Below are 21860 nucleotides of genomic sequence, written 5' to 3'. Positions count from 1 at the left end.
ATAATAAAAATAAAAATAACGATAATAATAATATACAAAAAAAAGACCCGGACAAAAACGGGTGTCTACAATGGGCATGGAGGTCGTTGGCTGGTAGGTCGCAGGGCATGCATGGCGACCTACCAGGTCGCTGGGCGTGCATGGCGACCTGGTAGGTCGCCGGGCGTGCATGGCGACCTACCCCCGGTACTGTAGAGGACACTACTTTAGCAATTAATCTGGCGATCCCACTATTTCACGAAAAAAAAAATTTCAACGCACTATCAACGAGATTTTGCCGGGCCTCCCACTACCGCCCTGATTCTAGAGTTTTCTTATTTAAGTGCTGATTTCAGGTGGAAAGGAGCCATTGAGAGGGCTTCATTTCTTCTCGAATAGGAAAAGTGCAGTCATCCATTCTTCTCCATTATTATATCCAAAGAGTTCTGCTATAGCGATAAAGAAGGTTCGCCAATAAACAGTCCATTTCACAGCCTGGTCCTTGCCATAGGTTGACTCCATTGTTGCCTTAATGGCCAGCCGTGTTTTTGTCCATCCTCTCGAACCATTCTTCACTGCAATATAAAACAGTTCTCCGAGAATGTTTAGATTGTTAACATAGAAAGAAATAGTTAAGCCTGTGCAGTTCAGTGTTTCTCCGGGAAGAATCAGAAATGTTGAGAAGTTAGCACAGATAATATATAAAATGGTACCGAATTTTAAGTTGGTATCACAAAGCAACTGCTCTCACCTAGTTTTGCATAATGTTTCCCGTTCACAAGCCAATGATCGACAGCAGAAACACCATCCTGCACAGAAAGGAATGACAAAAAAGTTCAGGCCTGTTGTTTTCTTTCATACAAGCAGTGCGACATGAAAACCTTTGGCTATTGAATTTCAATTTTCAGAACTCATAGCACATATGAGATGTAAAGAAGGCACAAGGTCTTGATTGCGAGATGCAGATCTTACCTGGAAATAAGAAGAGCAGATTAGCTGAAGGTATTGTACCTCCTGTTAAGAAGTACCTAGTTATCCAGTCATCTTTACTGTTGTCTAGTTTGACAAATTATTGTCAGATCGCTTGGATTTATCAATATCAGTCAACAACCACCAACTAATTAACATATATCACTTAAAATTATAATTTTTTTAGTTTTACTATAAATTTTTATAATATTTTAAATAATGATGATATCATATCTAAAATACCCATTATTAGGGTTTTTTCTCTTTACCCATTATTAGGGTTTTTTGGTCGTTTGATCAGTTTAGCTCTTTGATCTCTTATGCGAGTAGTTTTGAAGGACTCTGGGTGTTTGGATCAAAGAAGTAGGGTAAGTGATGGGTGATTTAATTGAGGAATTAGAGAATTTGGATTTGGGAGCAATGAGGAGGAAGTTTTCGACTTGATAATATGACACAACTTCATTGATCTCTTTTGAGCAGTGTTTAGTGGGTCGTTTTATCACTATAGGTAATATATTTTCAGGCAATGAAGAAATTAAATCCTGTTTCATCCATTTGATATCTTCAGAAGTTGCTCGTAGTTCTTCATATGCTGTTAAAAGAAGACACTGCCAATTTTTTAAACTATCGACATTGAACATATGTGAGAACTGCCTGGTAACAAAAAAACCCACCTCAAACATTCCAATGTAATATATCCGATCGTATGCCTCCATTTCGAACGTGCTTATGTCTGCACAATGATCTCCACATTCTGTAATCTCCATCCCTATCAAGGGTAAAAAAATCAAAGTGATCAACATGGAATTTACTTTCATTCAGCAAGTAGAGAGCATTACCGGCATTGGTCCCCTATAAAGCTTTTTGTGTGGCGGAATTGCAAATCCCTGTGATCTTGCAGTTGGGGTAATTTAGGGCAATGTAAAGAGAAGTGAACCCCATCCACAGCCGACATCACGAACAGTGTGATCGTCTTTTAATTGGGATATTTCACAGTAAAGTTCCAATTTTGCTTCCTTGGCATCGTCCATAGTTTTTGACCCATCAGAAAAGTAACAACAGCTGCATCGTTCCATGAAAGGTGGTAAAGAAAACATTGTCACCCAACAAGAACATTACCACAAAATCAAACGCTTTCAACACGATATAACGTAAAGAAAGGAAAAAAAAACCTGTATTTGAAGTTCTTCCCCAAAACCAACTGGAAGAAAGATGTCGGCAACTCGTAATGTTGAGTTTTAGGCTCATCTGTCTTGATAGCTATGGGCATCTCCCTTAAGGCCACAAAGCAACAACCATACTTAAGTCAAACCGAATCAAATAGAAAAAAGATAACATCTAAGTATGATTACATACAATGAGCAAAGTGAAGGAGGTCGGAGAGTTGGAGTTCAGTAGAGGGTCTATAACCAGAGCGAAGACGACTAGCCAAGAGAAACCGAGTCAACCTCCTTATACAGATCAGGAAACAAATTGCGCTCCAAGGAACTCAACATAAGCCGCACAGTATAGCAGCATAAGGCGCCTGCAATATAGACTCTCCATCACCAAACGCTTTGCTAGATTGATCCTTCAACTTTTCTTTCGTGCATGAAGTTTCCTACACTTATGGTTGATTGCTATGAGCGGATAACAACCCAAGATGCCTGCTTGATGCTTGTCGATAGATGATTCAACGAATAGAACGGGCCTTAGATATGTCGTGGAGCATTTTGGTTTGTTTTGAACCATTATAGTTGTACGATCCTCGTGGTCGAAACACCTAGTCATAATTCATAACCACTAATGCTGTTCATGACGGTTCCTAATAACCAATCCAGTAGATGATGAACCCATTCTATGGGTATTTTTTTTCTCGGCAATAAAGAGCTTATTTAGTACATGCCAAAAGCAAATGCAAGCCGTAAGCTGTCAAAACTCCACAACAATCCAAATAACCAAGATAAAGCATAATAATTCATGCATATATTGGGATGAATTTTTTTCTCTATATATCATATTTTAATCTGATTTGATAATATTAATTTTTTTTTTGGAAAAAAATTAAGTTAAACCGAATCAGTTTTTTATTTGTTTAGATTTATTAAATTAAATTCGATTTTGGGTTTAAAAGAATTTATCCAATTCTGTACTAAAATAAGTATATAGATATTTTATTATATATTTATATAGTATTAGTTAATTTTTTATTAAAAAATATATAAAGTAAATCTATAATATACTAGGATGATAATATTAAATTAAAATTTAATTTAATAAATTAGTTTTTCAATTATTTTTATTTTAATAAAATTATGTATATATATATATATATAATTGAATCAAAATTAAATTTTAATGTAATAGCATCATATGGAGGATGAGTGTCTATGCACCAGTCTTGGCGAACACATCATTCAAACTGATTGCTTCCCACCCTCATGCTCAAAGGTCACCCTCCTATAAATATTTTAAGACTATTATATATTTAATTTATATTTCCTTAAAAATACTAATCACCATGAAATAATCTACTTTATCATTATAATATTTTTATATATTTAAAAATATATTTAGTCGATTAATTTAATTATTATAAAAAATGAGGATGGGTTCAATTAACGTATTTATACCCTTAGTGAAATTTTATTCTTAACAATTATAATCAACTTTAAGACCACACTTGGTGAAAGAGACCTTCTTGCATAACCCCCCAATTCCTACACTACAAAGGGTATTATCAACAATGTTTCACAAGGTCATTTGATTAAATGAAGTCATCCTGGGAAAAAAAACAGTTATTATATCCATCATGATTCTTGTAATGGTCTCATACACGCTGAAAAACAAGAAATAAGTCCAATGGTCCAAATGATCACGTGCGGCAGCCTTAATATACGGCTAAAAAATGATACCGGTTTTGTTATTATTTAAATAACAAAACCGCTAAAAAATTATCGAAAATATTATTATTTCTACCGGTTTTGTTATTATTGGGCGTTTTACCTATTTTTTTTATTTTTTATACCGGTTTTGTTATTGTTGGCACTTTACCGAAAATGTTAAAAAATATTGATGTTTTAGGTAGAAATAATAATGTTTTAAGTAATTTTTATCAGTTTTATTATTTAAATAATAACAAAATCAATAACATCTTTTTTAATTGTATATTAAAGGTGCCGCACTTTAGAACTTCCCGTCCTATACACACTACACTGAAAAACAATAAATAAGTCCAAAATCCTTCACCATACAAGAATTTTGAGATTTCGGAACAATAACTAAAGCTGTAGCATTGAAAGCAAACACAAGAATGAAAAAGTAAGAAGGATCTCACAGTAAAAAAAAAAAAATCAGTCCTAACAATAGACCAAACAAACTTGAAATACAAGGAGGCTTTATCATTACCTTAAGGGGGTGTTTGGTTCAAGGAATGTGGGATTCCCATGGGATGGGAATCCTACATTCCCATGTTTGGTTGACCGGGAATCTCATTCCCGGTAATGTTTTATTACTAATAGTAGATTTTTTGGGGTATATTACCGGGAATGTCATTACCTCCCTTCCCTTAGGTATTGTAACATTACCGGCGCTTTGGACTAAAATGCCCTTAAATTATTATTTTTTTTCAAAAATATCCTTCTTCTGTCATTGAATAATAAAAATTATACGAATGTTAAATTACAAATTTATCCTTAAATTATTTTAGATTTACAAAAAAAGTCTATAATTAAAATTTCATATGAAGTTTAGGGGTTAAATTTTTTTTACCCTTTCATTAAACATTTTTATATTTTTAATTTTGTAAAAAATTATATAAATATTATAATTTAATTTTTAAAGAAAATATATAAATATTTTACAATTTGTAATATATACAAATATATAATAAGGACAATTTGGTCAAATATACATTCCAATAAACTTTATTCCTTTGACCAAACACGGTAATCTTACATTCCTGCTAAACCAACCAAACACAAATACAACATTCCCAGTAATCCTATTCCCTGGTAATCTTTTATTCCCACTGGTAATCTTACATTCCGTGAACCAAACGCACCCTAATTGAAGATGACATTCTTTATTTTATGATTTTTATCATCAAAATTCTCCGTATTTGGCGCATTGTTAGGTTCAAGAGGCAAAGCATATTGAAAAAGATCTTGTAGGAGCTAGGGATGTGCAAAACGGGATATCGGATTTAATCCGAAAATTCAAATATTTAAAAAAAATCGGATACCTAAATAGTGATTCGTATCCAATATGAGAAAATTGAATATCCCAAATTTGGGTATCCGATTTTTTCAAATTGAATATTCGGATATCCGAATATGAATATAAATTTAATTTGACAAAAAATTAATTTTTAAAATTTTAAATTTTGTGATTTAATGTTATATATTCGATACTTCTACTATGCTATATATATATATATATATTTACTACACACAATAAATAATTAAATACTCTAATTTTTATTAAGTTAGAGTTTTAATGGGTTAGTGGGTTCCTCATTTATTAGGCTAAATGTATCTAAAATTTAAAGGCCCAATTTTTTCGAATTTTCGGATAATTCAAAAGTGGATTTTGTCATATCTATATCCGATCCGATTATCAAAAAAATGTATATCCAATCCGAATTATTCGAAAATTAAAAAATAGATCGAATATCCGAATTTTTAAATCAGATCAACAGATCGAATTTTTTGCAGAGTTTTATTCTTTAAAATTTTGATGACGTACCAATAAGGCTAGTGAAAAAGTTTGTAGCCTAAAAACTCTTCTCAAAGTAATGAATTCTATCCCCTAATAGTTCTGTAGAAATCTAATGGTATTCTTCTTCAGTTTGGAAACAACATAATGAAAGAACTAAATACTTTGGTCCCCCTCATGTAACCATTAAATTTCTGTCTATATAACAGAGACAGCCAGCTCCATTAACTATTACCTTTATAATTGATTAGTCGTACTAGCTCTTTTGTTAGCCAACTGTGCTTTAAGACCACGCAGCACACCCCATCGGACATTTTCAATTCCCTTGTTTCCGACATCAATTTGCCTTTTTCCTGTAGACTTCTTTTGACGTATTGTCTTCTTGATTATTTGAGTTCTCAAGCAATTTTACTTTGCAGGTCCGTAATAGACTTCTTTTGACATATTGTCTTCTTGATTATTTGAGTTCTCAGGCAATTTTACGTTGCAGGTCCGTGCTATTATTTCGGATCCTTCCTGCTCTGAGTCTTGTACAGACACAGTCGTTGAGAGATTGGACCGCTTGCTTCCCTCTTATGTTGCAAGCACCTGCATACATTTTTGTTTCTTAAAAGCCTTTTAATGGTTATAGTAATCGCCTCTCATTTTGGTTTTGAGTCTGTTAAACAAGCTGAGCTACTGGCTGCTCGTAGTTATTAGTTATCTCAAGATTGTTCCATGTTTTCTCTTATTTTCATATCAAATATGCAGTCAAGCTGCAAATATAGATGGAAACAGAGAGACTTAACAAACTGGACTCCTTTCGAAAGAAAGCACTAGAGCATGCGCTGAGATGTTAAGTACTACTTTTTACCCCCCCCCCCTTTTCTAAGGACATGGAAATATTTGTAGAGCACTATTGATTGATTATGTTCAATATTTTCTGCTACAGTTCCACAAGTTGAGAGAATAGTCCACCCACCAAGTTGAGAGAAATCTGAGCAAGAAGACTAGTGTAAAGCCAATATTATTTGGCAGCATGTTCAAAATGTTGTAATCCTCTAAACAGTGTAACCAAGGCTTTAATCTGAACAACTATGGCTTCAATTGGTAACAAAGAACCAAACTTTATTAATTTCTTATGCTCATAAAACTTCAACTCTCACACAATCTGCAGAAAGTAAAAAAACACAGGCGGTTCTTTAACATTGTTCTCAAATCAAACAACCAACATTTTTATGCAACTTTGACCACGATGGTCTTGGGCTTTTTAGGCTGAGGCGGAGGTAATTTCTCCACAGTGACTCTCAGAACCCATCTTGACAAACCGCGGATATCTTATCAGTATTCGCATTCTCAGGCAACTGGAACTTCCTCATGAACTTGCCGGTCCTCCTTTCCATCCTCACGTATTTCACCCCTTCTTTCTCGTCCTTCTCTTTCTCACGCTTTCGCTCCCCGCTCACGACGAGGACGTTGTCGTTTTCGATCTGGACCTTGATCTCGCTGTGGCTTATGCCAGGCATGTCGACGATGAATACGTAAGATGTCGGGTACTCCATCACGTCAGCTGGAGTGGCCGCCATGGCCTTCGCATCTCGAACATAGGCTCGAGACGGGTTGTTTCGGCTCTTTTCTTGCTCCTCCGGGATGTCAAGCATGTCTTCCAGGATTGTGAAGAGTGGAGAATCGAAGCCTAAGTTCCTCAAATCCATCAACAGAAGCTCTAAAAAAAGAAAAATAATGTGTGAAGACTCTTTGATACGTCGTGTAAAAGAACTTGTTCTGAATTCAGACTGATTTAGAAGGTGAAGAAATAATCCAATATATAGGAGATAAGCAAGAGAGACGAGGCTCTCGAGATTTATCGGTGAAGATGGAAAAGTGGGTAACGGGTTCTGTCTAGAATTCTGAGGAAGGTGAGCAAAGTTCTGTAATTTTCTTCCCATAAGGCCATAAAGGGTAAAATTGGCCCAACATCCTGGTAAAAATGAATAATTTCATTAGGTGATCTTCAAAATTAATTTAAGATTCACGATAAATGTTACGATACATGATTAATTTATCACGCCAACATGATGAGTTTATCTAAATAATATCAAATTCATTATATCGATGTGATGAGTTTCAATAAAATATATTTTTTTATTAGATTTTGTCACGTCGGAGTTACAAATTCTAATAAAAAATATATTTTATTAAAACTCATCACGTCAAAATGACGAGTTCCGAGTTACAATATAAAACTCCATAAATCTCAAAATAAAATATTTAGTCGTATTGAGCTAATATTAGCCTGACATGGTATTGGAATAAATTGCCGGCCATAAAGATAACAATACTTATCTTACTGAATTGGTTTCTTTGTCAATGAACCAATTCAATAAGATTAAGGATTCAGGTAGTATAATTGAAAAAAATAATTTAATTAATATATAATATATTTATTAAATTATTGAATAAGACAATAATTCATCGACTTCATAATTTATTTAGAATTATGTATTTATATAAACATAATAGTTAAGTATATAAGTTTCAAAAATATTAAATTTATACAATTAAAATACATTAAGTATGTCTATAATTTCTATGTAAAAATATTGGTCATAGAATTTGAAGAAGAATACAAATTCAAATAAATGGATGCGAAAAAGCACTTGAGATAATAAGAGGGCTAAATTAGAAAGAAAAAAAATAGATATGGAGAGAGAAATTAGAATTGTGGTGATATAAATGAAATATTTAAGGATTTAGAGACGTTTAAATAGTGTTTGTGAAAATCGTCAATGATTAAAATTAAATTTGATAACCAACAACTGGTTGGTCTAGAGGGATGAGGTATTAGGTCCATTAAGTAATGTCATGGTTCGAATCCTGGCGTTTACGAATGGAGTAAACTGGGTTAGGAGGGTCGCCCTCGTTTCTGCATTACCCAATCTGGATTAGTCGTACTTAACGTCGAGTGATGAATGATGTAACCATTTGGTTTTTAACGGAAAAATACTAAAATGAAATAAAAATTAAATGTAGGTATGATTTTTTTAAAAAAAATGAAATTTAAATACTAAAACATATCAAAACTGATAATCTAGATACTAAATGCATAATTTACTCCTTTCTCTAGATAAACGGCAAAGGTGCTGCAACAACAGATTAGGAAGTGTACAAAATCAATAACCTGTTCATGAAATTTTAGCCGTTGGTTTATAAAGACCAGCTTGTTAACTGAGACAATTTTGAGATGCAGATACGAGCCGGGGTTTAGTTAGAAATCAGAGGGCAGCTAATGGTCAGCAACAATCGAGCTGCTTAAACCAAGTGAACCAGCCTACAAAACTAATACCTATCGGAGTATATTGCCGACACGTGTCTCTTTTCCTCGATCCGCAAAACAGTTTGCTAAAATTCATGACCATGTCCTTCTCTCTCTAGTCCCTAGTCCCTCCCATTAAAGCTCTCTTTTTTAACTCTCTCCCGCAAACACACTTTTTGCCCCCTTCTTTCATATTCTCTGCGATTGAGATCTGTTCTTTCTCTGTCTCTGTGATTTCCCAGTTGCCTACTGACCCAAAAAAAGATGAAGCCTTCAAGATGTTGGCATCTGTTGGTGAGTAAATGTTCGATTTAGTTCTGCTGATCCACGTTCGCTTTCGGATTTGGCTTCGCAAAAGGAAGAAGAGAAAACCAACAAAACCCTTTCTTTTTCCGGTCTTTTACCTTCATTTTCCCATTCCTTTCTGCCTCTAATTCCCTACTCCATACAGTCCAAAATCTAAATACTAAAAAAAGTAAAAAACCCATCTTTTTATTAGCCTTTTTGATCTTCTCTTCTTTTTCTTTTGTTCGAACCTTTTTGATTGTTTCTTCACTCTCATACTAATTTGTAGCTTTGATTTTATAGAAAACCCAAATAGCTGGAATTTTATTTTACTTGAGCTCGGAATTGGTTTACAGCTTTACATTGAGTTTTGGATTGGATTTTGATTAATATTGGTGGAACGATAATAAAAAAAAGATTTGAGTTGTTTGCACTAAACTGTTTACAAAGTGGCGAAAATGAGTTTAAGTGCGGCCGAGGATGATTCGGTGCCAGAGATTCATTTACCGGCGGATATAGATTGGCATATGCTTGATAAATCCAAGTTCTTTTTTCTCGGTGCCGGTTTATTTTCTGGTGTATCATTCGTTCTTTACCCTGTAGTAGTTTTGAAAACTAGGCAACAAGTGTCATCCACCCAAATTTCTTGCTCCAAGATGTCTCTCTCCATCATGAGATATGAAGGACTGAGAGGATTCTACAGGGGCTTTTGGTACCTCCTTGATGGGGACAATCCCAGCTCGAGCACTTTACATGGGAGCGCTTGAGGTTACCAAGAGCAGTGTTGGCACTGCAACTGTTAGTTTAGGATTCTCAGATACTGCAGCCACTGCCATAGCTAGTGCTGCTGCCGGGTTAAATTCGGCCATGGCTGCACAACTTGTTTGGACCCCAATCGATGTTGTGAGCCAAAGACTTATGATTCAAGGTAGCAGCAACAGTTGCAAAATTCCAATTTCAACTTGTAGATATAAGAATGGCCTCGATGCTTTTAGGAAGATTCTGTATGCAGATGGCCCTAGAGGGTTGTATAGGGGATTTGGGATCTCGATACTGACATACGGACCGTCTAATGCGGTTTGGTGGACATCATACTCTGTTGCTCACAAGCTCATTTGGGGTGGTCTTGGTTGCTCTATCGGTAAAAAAGATGAGAAAGGTTTGATTGGAGGACCTGGTTTCAAGCCTGATTCCAAGGCCTTGATAGCTGTCCAAGGTTTAAGTGCAGCCATGGCTAGTGGTGTTTCGGCTCTAATCACCATGCCACTCGACACAATCAAGACCAGATTACAGGTTCTGGATGGAGAAGAGAATGGCATAAGACGGCCGATGACGGTTTTGCAGACTGTAAAGAATTTGGTTAAAGAAGGCGGATTAGCAGCCTGTTATAGGGGACTGGGACCGAGATGGGCGTCAATGTCTATGTCCGCAACAACCATGATCACTACCTACGAGTTCTTGAAACGGTTATCAACTAAGAGCCAAGAGAGCTTGACATCATACAAGGCGGCCTGAAGGGGAAAGGAAAAACAATCAGATTTTCTCACACTTGAGATGCTTCAATCTTGTGAAAACCTCGATTCCCTGTTGGCTTAACAACTGTAAATTTTTCTTCTTCTATTATTTTGGTATTGTAGGATCACTACCAATGTAAAATTTACATCTATAAGAAATATCTTTCCTTTTCATCTGGGTGACTCTAGTTTCATGTTGTCATTTGTCAATCTTTTTTAATTATAACCTTCTTCTATTCCAAAAATTTAATGTTGTCAATCTACCATTGTAGGTCAAATGATGATTGAAAAAGAAATCAATTTGAGATCATAATGTCTATTTCTTGCTTCAGCTTACTTCAATCCAATATAAGACCATAAAGTTGCTTGTACTTACCAGATGCCAATAGGATATGACCTTGGCCCGGCTGTGCCCTTCAAAAACTTGAAAAGTCAAAAACAATTTGTATCAAAAAGGGTAATACTCGAAGCTTCCAACTTTGGGTCATATAACACATCAAAACTATACTCATAATTAAAAGAACACTTAAAACGACAAAAAGTAAATCATCCAAAGATTGAGCCAGTCCGCCTGCTTTATTATATAAAACAATAAATAATGTCCTCATTCGTTTGAAATATATAGGTCACCTGCATGGTGCACTAAGATCACATGCACCCTTCCTCAGTTGCACAGATTTGAATCATTTTTCTAGTCCATATTTCACACTATCTTCTTTATCTCAACATCCCCCCCAGCGGATATTTTTCATTTATCTGTCAATCTACCATGTCTAAATTGTAATGGAACTGTCAATACTTCAAATTCAGTGAGCTGACATTTTGCTTTTGTTTATTTATCAACAATAATTTAATGTAGATATGGGTGCTAGGTGATGGTTTCGTTACTTGCATGTGTACTTGATGTTCAACCCAAAATAAGAAAAATAAAAGATAAAATTTTAAGTGGGTAAGGGGGGATTAGATATGGTGGAACAATGCAAAAAGTTGAAATCTCAGGTACAAGCATTTAATAGATTATTAGATGTGGTAGATTAGTGCTCGCTTTCATCTTAAATGCGGGAAGTAAATGTATAGCTTAATCCAGAAACTGCCATTAGCATCGGTAAATGTAAGGAAGTAAGGAAGTAAAGAAGCAATGTTGGTGGCAGCCGGCAGGCAAACAGAGAGAAATTATAAATGATGGGGGCAGTATACTATTCGTTTTCCTTTTTTAAGTATGGGAGTCAGTCGCACACAAATCAGGAGGGACTAAAAAACCAGGGGCCGATTGGAAAATCCATTTGCCTGTTGGATTTACCATGGACCATATATCCAACACCAACCAGAAAACTACGGGCAGGGCAGGCCTACCCACCATTCTCATTCAGTGTTTCCTCTTATGTTTATCCACAATTTCACAACGGTAGACATACAGCATACTTGTCTGAGAGACTAAATTGAACAACTGAGATTGAAACCAATTTGAGGACTTCTTTAAATTAAAGTATTATGGTATTGAACAAAACGCTACAGAAATCGATAAGACTAGAGCGCTACATGGTGGACAAGGCATCTCAATCAAGGAAAAATATTATAGCAATCACTGTTTATCTATCTATTTATCTATACTTTGATTTCAAGCGTATAATTCAAATATGGGTGAGTTAAACACCACTTGGCCCAAGAGCCATCGTCAAGCTGCCATTGTGCTGCACTGAACCGTGTCTTATACTTGCTTCTGCTGCCCCAAATAAGGAAAAATATAGTGAAAATAGATTTTTAAAAAAAGAAATGAAGTAGCATGCATATAAACACAAGAAGAATCAAATCCAGTCTACCTTCCAATGTCTAAGAAAAATGATTCTCAGCCTTATTAACATCCTATTTTATAATAAACTTAAACAGAGCATTACGACCCACACATAAGTCTATGAAAGATTTGCCAAGACAAAGGAGCATAATTGACTAAGAAAATGCTTGAGAGGATAAGCTTCTAGACAGCTAGCAAAGTCCACAATGATAGAATTCACACATGAGACAGCGACTGGCGGTCATCAAGGCCGTGCTCTCTTGTTGTTGCACGATGGGCATTTGTACTGCTTAATGTACTCTGCCTTAGCTGGTGTAATCTTGACACACTTTCCGTGGAACCATGTCTCACATACGTCACAGCAAATCCAGAATTCATCAGCTCCATTATTTTCTCCACAAGCCCCCACATAATGCATCTCCCTGCTCCTCATCTTCATCATCATCATCCTCTTCCTTGGGTGGCACTGGCTTTGAATATTTGGGTTGAGCTTCAGAACCTTGCTGCATTTTGTCAAACACAAAGGGAAATGAAATTTCTAATTTATAAGGGTCTCCTTGAAAATTTGAAGTTATTTCCCTCTTTCGAGTCAGCCACCACCACGAGTAGAATGAAGTTTGCATAAATATTGATGTAACAAACAACAATGGCAACAGTTCCGAAGAACTAAACTTTTACTGCTAGACTTTTTGCAATGTCAGAAGCCATTTTCAAATAGTTAGAATAATGTAATATTATGTTTTAGTTTCAACGTCACCAACTCGTCATAACCCAAAAATCACACCTATTAAACGTTCGATGAAACAGTAAAGAAAAAGGTTTTCAGTACCTTAGAGTTTGACTTAGATTTGTAGCTGCTATGATTTGGAACCAAAGACTTCTCCTTCGTCTGTTTCTTAGCCGCTCCTGTCACAACTTCGAATATTGTTGGAAGATCATTTATCATATTGAAAAGGCGTTTCCTGCATCACATCAACCAGCATGGTATAACTGAGTAAAAATTTGTTGTGCAAAATATTGCAAACTTGTTATAGCCACACGCAAATCTAGTACACAGAATCCCAATTCCCAATTTGGTCAAGCTCACTCTGCTATGCCTTGTTTCTAATGTAAACCCATAATCTGTAAGTGGTTCATAAAAACAAAACATCGAAACTGAAAGAGAAATTAATAAATTATTTTACTGAACTAGGCTAGACTTGTGTGCATGCTAACTTAATAAATTAGTGTATTTCCACCAAGAATGTGTATATGAAAACCAAACCATTAGACTACACTTGGGTGATGTGAAAAATACCTATCAGCTTTATCAAATCCAAACCTAGCACCAAAATAGGAAGCCACAGAGAGTAACCACGCATCACTGTGCACAGCAACCAAAGACAACCAGTCCTTTTCTTGCATTCCATCTCTCGCAAAGTTAATACCCAGTGCGGGTTCTGGAAGCTCTGGAGGCACCTCTTCTGCAGGTAAATTCACTTCCCACTGCTCACTAGGAAATCCATAAAGGCAAAGATTCTCCTTTTCTGCAATCAAAATTTTAAAATTTAAACTATCTCATTCCGTTCTATGCATCTACAACTTGACACGATATAACGAATAAAAGACAAGGTAACCACACTGAGTTTATTCCATCTGCATCCAACTTCAGATGCACATACTTTTTCATCCAAATCAAAGCCATCTAAAAGAGCCAATAAGAATCAAGCAGTGACAACAATCCTAAACTTGCTAGCCAGCAAAACGATAAAAAAGGATTGTTCATGGCAACTTCTAAAAAATGATTGTTCATGGCAACTTCTAAAAAATTTATAGTTGTTTATAGAAAGAAAGAAAGAAACCTACATTTCTAACACAACAAGGAACAACAACAGTAATGTTGAAATGATTAAATCTACAACACCTAAACATACATATATCATACTTACTCGGCTCAAACAATTCATTTTTATTTTCAAAGGGAAAATGAAATTTAATCAGAAAATGGTAACCACATAATTGAAGTGTTTCTTCAGGCCATAAGTCTACAATAAATCTACAATCTTAAATATCATGGGGTCCACTAATAACTTCATTTATACTAAATGAAAAGAAAACGACATGTAAAATAAAAACCGTAACTTCAATTTCAAGATAAATCATAACATCAACCAAACAAAACAAAGCCCAGAAATTTATTCTCCATAAAACCCAAAAAGCAGTACCTGGATCACACTGCTGGTAAAATTCCTCCACATCTGAAACGACAAAGGATTAACCCAAAAAATGGTTAAAAAGATGGAAGTCGAGCAAGAGAAAAGGAGCAGTAAATTTACAAGGAGAGTTGGGAAGTATCACCGGTAGTAAGGGCTTTAATCATGCCAGCTCGACGACCCTTAAAATCCCGGAAGACTTCTTCCACGGAACGTGGGTTGTACGGGACACCGCCGTCCATAGTCCGGACTGATTGTTTTCTTCCTTTTCGCTTCTCTTTCAAAGACAAGGCTTTTTTTGTTTGGGAGAGTGGGGATCGAGAAGCAGAGAAAAGGGGAACGAAACGTACTGTGAGGGTGAGAGGAAAAGGAGGGAAAAGAAAGATTTGCAAAGGAAGAATTTGTTTTAGTTTTAAAGAGTAATTAACTGACCCTTTCTCTCTGTTTATCTCTCTCGGACTATGGAGGGAGAAAGAAGGAAAGGCAGAAATTTGTGAGCCAATTCGGGGGGGAAAGGGTTATTAATAAGCCCTTCTTTAAATAGAAGAAGGAAAATTAAAGGGAATGCCATTTCACGAAATTAAATAATTTTTCAATAAAATATTTTTTTGTATATTATTAAATAATTATTTGATATCTAATTTTCTTAGTTGGTATTTGAAGTTCTAAAAAATGTGAGAATTTTTAGATTAAATTTACAACTTGCACTGCCGGTTTCAATTAGATGGAATTGACGAAAAGCTCCTTGTACGAACAAAAATGCAAATGACCCATAAGCGAGAAACCTCAACTCCCAGAAACAAAAGGTGGAATAATGAAAGGAATAATGGAGTCAACGGTCTCCTCACTTGATAGGTCTAAGAGCCTCATTCCACAATCTCACGCTGTCTTCTGCAACACTGGTCAAAACCCATTTCTCGAAAGAACATTCTTCGTTCCAACCAAAAGCTCCAATTTCCAGCTCAACTTCCATAATGTCATCAGCTTTCAAGCCTGAACAAGCAAGGCGACCACCTGCTCTGGCTCCTCCCACCCTTCCTGTCACCAAAGCAGTCCCTTTTGCTTTGTTTACCGTATGATTATATATCAATTGCTGTTTTTAATTGTGTGTATGATATTGTTATGAGTGATTTGTTTTGGGTTGTTGCTATAGTTCAAGATTGGGCTTTGCCAGTTGTTGGTGACACCTGATAAAGAGAGGAACATAAAGCATGCTCGTAAGGCCATCGAGGAGGCTGCTGGAAAGGGTGCTCAGCTTGTTGTATTGCCTGTGAGTTTTTTTTCTTCTTGTCTACGCCTCAAGGTTTCTGCTTTTCTAATGCTCGAATGAAGGTTTTCGTTAGGTAACAGTTTGTGCATAACCTAGCTTGGTTGTATCAGATTCCAGGCTTTAAAATTGAGATGCTTACTGGGTTTTAGGACATTGTGTCATACCAGATAAATTATAATTGTAAACTAATTAATTGTTGCTTATAACTACATGGATGATTTAAACTTCAATCTTGTTACTCGGACAGAGCTAGCCTTGAATGGCGATCATGCGTTTTAGTTGAAGCTTTCTTTTCCTTTCTAGTATTTTTTGGTGAACATGGAAGTGAAGATTTTCATGTGAGCCAAATATATGGTGGAATATTTAACCACGTTGGTGTTCAATGAAATGGTGGGTTTCGTGTTCACCTTTAACGTGTAATAGATTTTGTGATTAAACATCTCAAGGCCATCTCTTCCTGTCTGTTTTCCTGTATCAGGAAATATGGAACAGCCCATATTCGAATGACAGTTTCCCAGTTTATGCTGAAGATATAGATGCAGGGCCTGATGCATCTCCTTCAACAGCTATTCTGGCTGAAGTTTTTGCTCAACTGAGGATCACGATAGTCGGAGGCTCTATACCTGAACGCTGTGGGGGATAAGTTGCATAATACATGTGTCTTGGGTACTGAAGGAAAGCTGAAAGCCAAGCACCGCAAGGTAGAAGCATTTCCAATCCCACATGGTGGTATATAGGAAATGCACTCCATTATGGAGCCACATGTTATTTATTGTCGATTACACCGAATGATTTTGCTATGCTGCAACATCTGTCAATTCATCACCTGTATATAAGTGCATACATCTACGTGTATTAGTAGATGTCTAAGCCATTTAAATTTTAATTCTCGGTCATTGCTCTGATTGTGTCAAATTTAAACCTTGATGCCTGCTGCAAGAAAATGAACATTGGTCTTAAGCTTTATATTTACCTTTTGCCACTAACTTGTTAGTATGCTAGTCTCAAATATATATATATTTATATTATTAATCAAGCACAAAAAATTGTGACTTAAGTTACCGAGTTGGCTGCTTCATTTAGACAATCCTAAAGTTTACTGATATCATTTTGAAGACGGCCACTGAAGCTGGTGTGCATAATATTTATGAATTCTTTGGAACTACAAATACACCTTTTCGATATTGATATTCCTGGGAAGATTACATTTATGGAATCCAAGACCCTTACCGCTGGGGAGACTCCTACCATTGTGGACACAGGTTGATGTTTCCTTAAGACTTCACATGCATGGACATGTTACCCTGTCCATAATTTTTGTTTGAATCATTTTCTAGATCATATATGGTAAATCATCTTCTCCCTTGTCATATAACATTTATCTGGTCCTTACATCTGTGGCATTATTGGATAAAGTACTTTGTAAGATCTTCTACAATTAGATTTCACTGACAAGGAATTGTTTTTAGCAATGGAATACAATGGGTAAGTAATACTCTTAAGTGGGAATCTAATCATCAATAGTTCATGCAGATGTTGGGCGAATTGGTATAGGAATTTGTTATGACATTCAATTCCAGTAATTGTCCATGATATATGCCTCAAGAGGTGGCTTTACTTCTCCATTAAACCATTATACAATTAATTTCATTTTCAACATTGGCTTTTGCTAGGTGATGAATACAATTATTATGTCCTAATTTATTTGCGAGTTTGGAGAATTATTATCATGGCCTACTTCTCCTGTGTTGTTTTGATGAAATTGGGTGCTCAGTTGCTATGCTACCCTGGAGCATTTAACTTGACAACCGGACCATTGCATTGGGAATTGTCGCAGAGAACAAGGTGCTAGTTATTTCCCTGCTTTCACTCTCCTTGCTAATTCGATAAACTTTGGTTGAAAGACAAGAGAAATAAGGCAGGTTCGGGAGGGCTGTAGTAACTGCAGAGAGCCATATGAGAGTCAGTGTTTCAATTCTTTTGGCCTTGCATCGTTACCGGGATGGTTCCTTGTTCTAGTTTTAGATGGACCTTCTAGTTCTTAACTTGTAAGGAACTCCGTACATATCTGTTCTTTTACATTTAAACATTACGGGCTGAGTTTGCTTCGCCAAGAGACCAACAGATCTACTTGATGAAATGGAATTTATCATGTTTCAAAATCTTCCAAAACCATCATTTAATTTAACGGGAGAAAATTTAATTACTTTTGCAGCAATGAATTAAAAGTTAGCTCAAGATGCACCAGTTCATCTACTAATGAGTTCCCTGCTGTTCTGTATGCAGGGCTGTGGATAATCAGATATAGTAGCAAAATTTTCCTCTCTACAATTGATCGGTGTAAAGGTTTTCATAATCACATAATTTTCTTTATAGAGTAATCATGAAAACTAATGTAAATCATATCATTTTATAGTCAAAACGAGCATGCGGTCGGTATTTGGTTAGTTTAATATGTTGGACTAAGATGTTCTAGATAAGTAGTGAAGACATGGTACTTAATTTCCTTCTTCTGCTGTATTATGCTTCAAGAAACACTTGTTTATATAAGCCATGTTTCGGTGTCACCATAGATACTAGAACATGAATATCTGATTGCGCAAAAGGAGTTCTTTTGTGTTCGTCTGTGTTTCTGTTTCTCTAACAATTCTAAATGACAGTTTATGTTGCAACTTGTTCACCTGCTCGAGATACTGGAGCCAGTTACATAGCTTGGGGTCACTCAACCCTTGTAGGTCCTGTGAGTAGATGCTTCTGTGATACATGCGGAATGCCAGCCTTCCTGAACCTTTAATGGTTTAAAGTCTTTTGAGCAGACAAGTACATACTTAAGTTTTTGCGTGTGACAGTTTGGAGAAGTCCTAGCCACGACTGAACATAACGAGGACATAATTGTAGCAGAGATCGATTATTCGATAATTGAGCAACGAATGTGACTTGGCTTCTACATGATATTTGTTCCATGCATGGTGTTGCATGCTTATGGTTTTATCCAATCATACTTTCTAACAAATTTTAATTGGGTGCTTGTATGAAATTTAGAACGAATCTCCCTTTGGCAAAGCAACGACTTGGTGATCTCTATCAATCGGTGGATGTTCAGAGACTCGATGCTCATTGATTTGAGAAGAGAACCATGTGATGATACGTTAATTATTCGAACGATTGCTTTGAAACCCATATTTGAACAATAATCGGACGTGTTCATTTTATTGTGTGATCACTAGTCGTTTTATTCTTGCTATAATTTTCGGTTTGCTTTATGGTTGAATGAGAAAGTCAAATCCTGTGGATGGACAGCAGAGAATGTGGGTCTACCCTAATAAGTATCATGCATGCATATGTATACATAGAAAATGTATTTAAAGGAAAAAAAAAAGGTAGACATGATACAAGTGTGTGGCAGGCAAGATGTAGAATGTTGTCTGCAAGAATGCAAAACGAAGAGGTAAAAGAAAAATCAGGTGTGGCCATGCAATACTCACCTGAGGATGCAAACTCACGATCCTACAAAGTCTATGTCCCCTTCTCATTAGACCTAAAGATGGCAACGGGTCGGGGGTTTTGGTCGACCCGACTAGAAAATATGCATCTTCCATCTGACCCGAAAAATTTTATACCCTACATTCGACCCAACCAGAAAAATATATATCTTCCACCCGATTCCACCCTGACCTGAATTTTTAGAGTATAAATCCAACCTGACCCGATCTGATATAAAATAAGGACTTAATTTTAAAAAATAATGACTTAATTTTAAAAAATAATAAAATTTTTAAAGAAATTACATTATTATCTTAGAGTCAGGTTGGGTCGGAGTTTTTTCACCCTCCACTTGACTCCACCCTTTAAAAAATCGGACCCAACCTTACCTAAACCAATTTTTTTTTTATAAAAAAATATGATCCTATCTGATCCGGTTGGATCGAAACCTGTTGAACTCGGGTTAAATTGTCATCTTTAATTTATACTCTCCGCATCTCTCCAGATTCGCCTTTGGGGCGCAGTTTGTTTAATTGACACGATACAAAATTTTCTACTCTTATTTCAGCTATCAATCTTTTTTTTCGTATTTTGACGGGAATGAAATAATAGTGTTGTGAATGATCACTTATTATTGTGTTTTATTCACTTTTAGTCATTGATTTAAAAAATATATAAGATACCACTTTAATTTTTATTTAACTAAGATGTTGTCATCCCGAGTTAACTGTTGTTAACAACATTTAAATATTTTATATAATCACAGATTTAGTCTCTGTTATTTACATATTTTCTCAATTTAGTCATACTTTTAATAAATTAAAATAAAATTAATCCTCTAGTTGAATGATATCACATGTCATGCCACTTGCCATCATTCAGTTAGATGATTAACATTAATTTAATTTAATATATTTATTTACATCAATCAAATAGTGACATGTATCTCCCTCTAGTTGAAAGAAAACAAAAGAAAGTAGACGGGAGGAAGAAATATTCAAACCTTAGTCACTTAAGAAACTAAACATGTATTCAACCATTAAGTCAAGAATATTGATTGGTTTAAAGTAGACAACATGTTATATATATATTTTGTATCTTAGTGTATAAATATTTAAATTCATATTATTTTATATATATTAACTTATTAAATATATTTTATTTTCATTTTCATTTAAAAATATATATTTTATGTTAAAATTTATTTAAAAGTATGACTAAATTGAGAGATTATCACGTTACATATTATGTTAATCGTCAACAACAATTAACCTGTGATGACAATATATTAATTATATAAAAACAAAAGTGATCATATCTTAATTATATAAAAACAAAAAAATGATCCTATCTTATGCTTGTTTGAAATCAATTATGAAAAGTGAACAAAACACATACGTAAATAATCATCAATTTAATTAAATCTATAATATAATATTTTAAAGTTATCGTTACATAATAATTTATATATAGCATAAAAATATAATATTTTTGTAAATAAATCTATAACCATGACATCACAACTACAGTCATATCTACAACAAATACTACAACCCTAATTTATTATCATCCTGCTGCCAAAATAATAGAAGAAGCTACTAAAAACGTGGCGACACAGTATCGGTGAACATCTGGAAAACTAAACCTTCAAATGAGCTGACGTGGGGATGAGAGCTAGTAGATTTACTATCACGTGCCTTGGTCAGGGGGAGCCACTTGAAGAGCACGTGATGCCCTACCAACCATTAATTTTTAACCCCCATGCAAAGATTATGGGGGTAGCTGTTCCTGCTCCACATTGACCCCACCCCCCACATTTTAATTAAGGAGAAGAATTTTCAAAATTATAATAATAATTAAGGAGAAGAAAATAAAACCAGTCATCAACCGTCGGGGACGATTAAAAATCTAAATAAATCAAATCGGATTTTAAGGGATGGTAGATACGCAAATGAGATCATGTTAAGGGATGGTCATGGATGTCGCTTCATGATAGCTTATGCCCTCGAAATTGAGCTACATCGGCAAACCAGGAACGGCAAAAACATGTGACCTCGACAAGGGTTTTTGAAGCAGACGATCCCTTGTTCGGTTTAAATAGCGATCGCTGGACAGAGTCGTGTAATGGGTTATTGTATCATTCTATGTTCTCCGTCCATTTCAGGGTTCTCAGTGATGCTACTGGTTCATGCATACTAATGTTTTCGGCAAGGCTTTTGCAGCTAGATGGGGTATGGTAATTAAGAGAACTTGGCATGCTGTTTTGCTATTGCACGTGATGTCTCTTTCATGGGCACCTCCTTCAAATTTAATCCGTCCACATGATTTAATTCTTCGGGGTACGAAATTAAATAATTCATATAAAATATAAGATAATTTAAAATTT

The 21860-nt window shown here is 35.4% G+C and overlaps 1 long non-coding RNA gene and 5 pseudogenes across 1 annotated transcript; 3 read left to right on the top strand and 3 right to left on the bottom strand.

Moving 5' to 3' along the window:
• Positions 1–330: 330 nt before the first annotated feature.
• On the bottom strand, positions 331–6241 carry LOC120166564 (annotated as a pseudogene).
• Positions 6242–6775: 534 nt separating this feature from the next.
• On the bottom strand, positions 6776–7406 carry LOC120166456 (annotated as a pseudogene).
• Positions 7407–9068: 1662 nt separating this feature from the next.
• On the top strand, positions 9069–10741 carry LOC120166374 (annotated as a pseudogene).
• A 1778-nt stretch (positions 10742–12519) lies between these two features.
• On the bottom strand, positions 12520–15241 carry LOC120166375 (annotated as a pseudogene).
• A 294-nt stretch (positions 15242–15535) lies between these two features.
• On the top strand, positions 15536–16878 carry LOC120166376 (annotated as a pseudogene).
• A 142-nt stretch (positions 16879–17020) lies between these two features.
• LOC120166377 lies at positions 17021–19050 on the top strand. Its single transcript, XR_005519925.1, has 3 exons — positions 17021–17253; positions 17525–17836; positions 18278–19050. It is a non-coding gene; the product is annotated as an uncharacterized LOC120166377 (long non-coding RNA).
• The last annotated feature ends 2810 nt before the right edge of the window (positions 19051–21860 follow it).

Source organism: Hibiscus syriacus, unplaced genomic scaffold, assembly GCF_006381635.1.
Source record: "Hibiscus syriacus cultivar Baekdansim isolate YM2019G1 unplaced genomic scaffold, ASM638163v2 tig00111640_pilon, whole genome shotgun sequence".
NCBI classification, from domain to species: Eukaryota; Viridiplantae; Streptophyta; class Magnoliopsida; order Malvales; family Malvaceae; genus Hibiscus; species Hibiscus syriacus.
The sequence above is the reverse complement of the archived record's forward strand: the minus strand, read 5'-3'. Positions and strand labels throughout refer to the sequence as shown.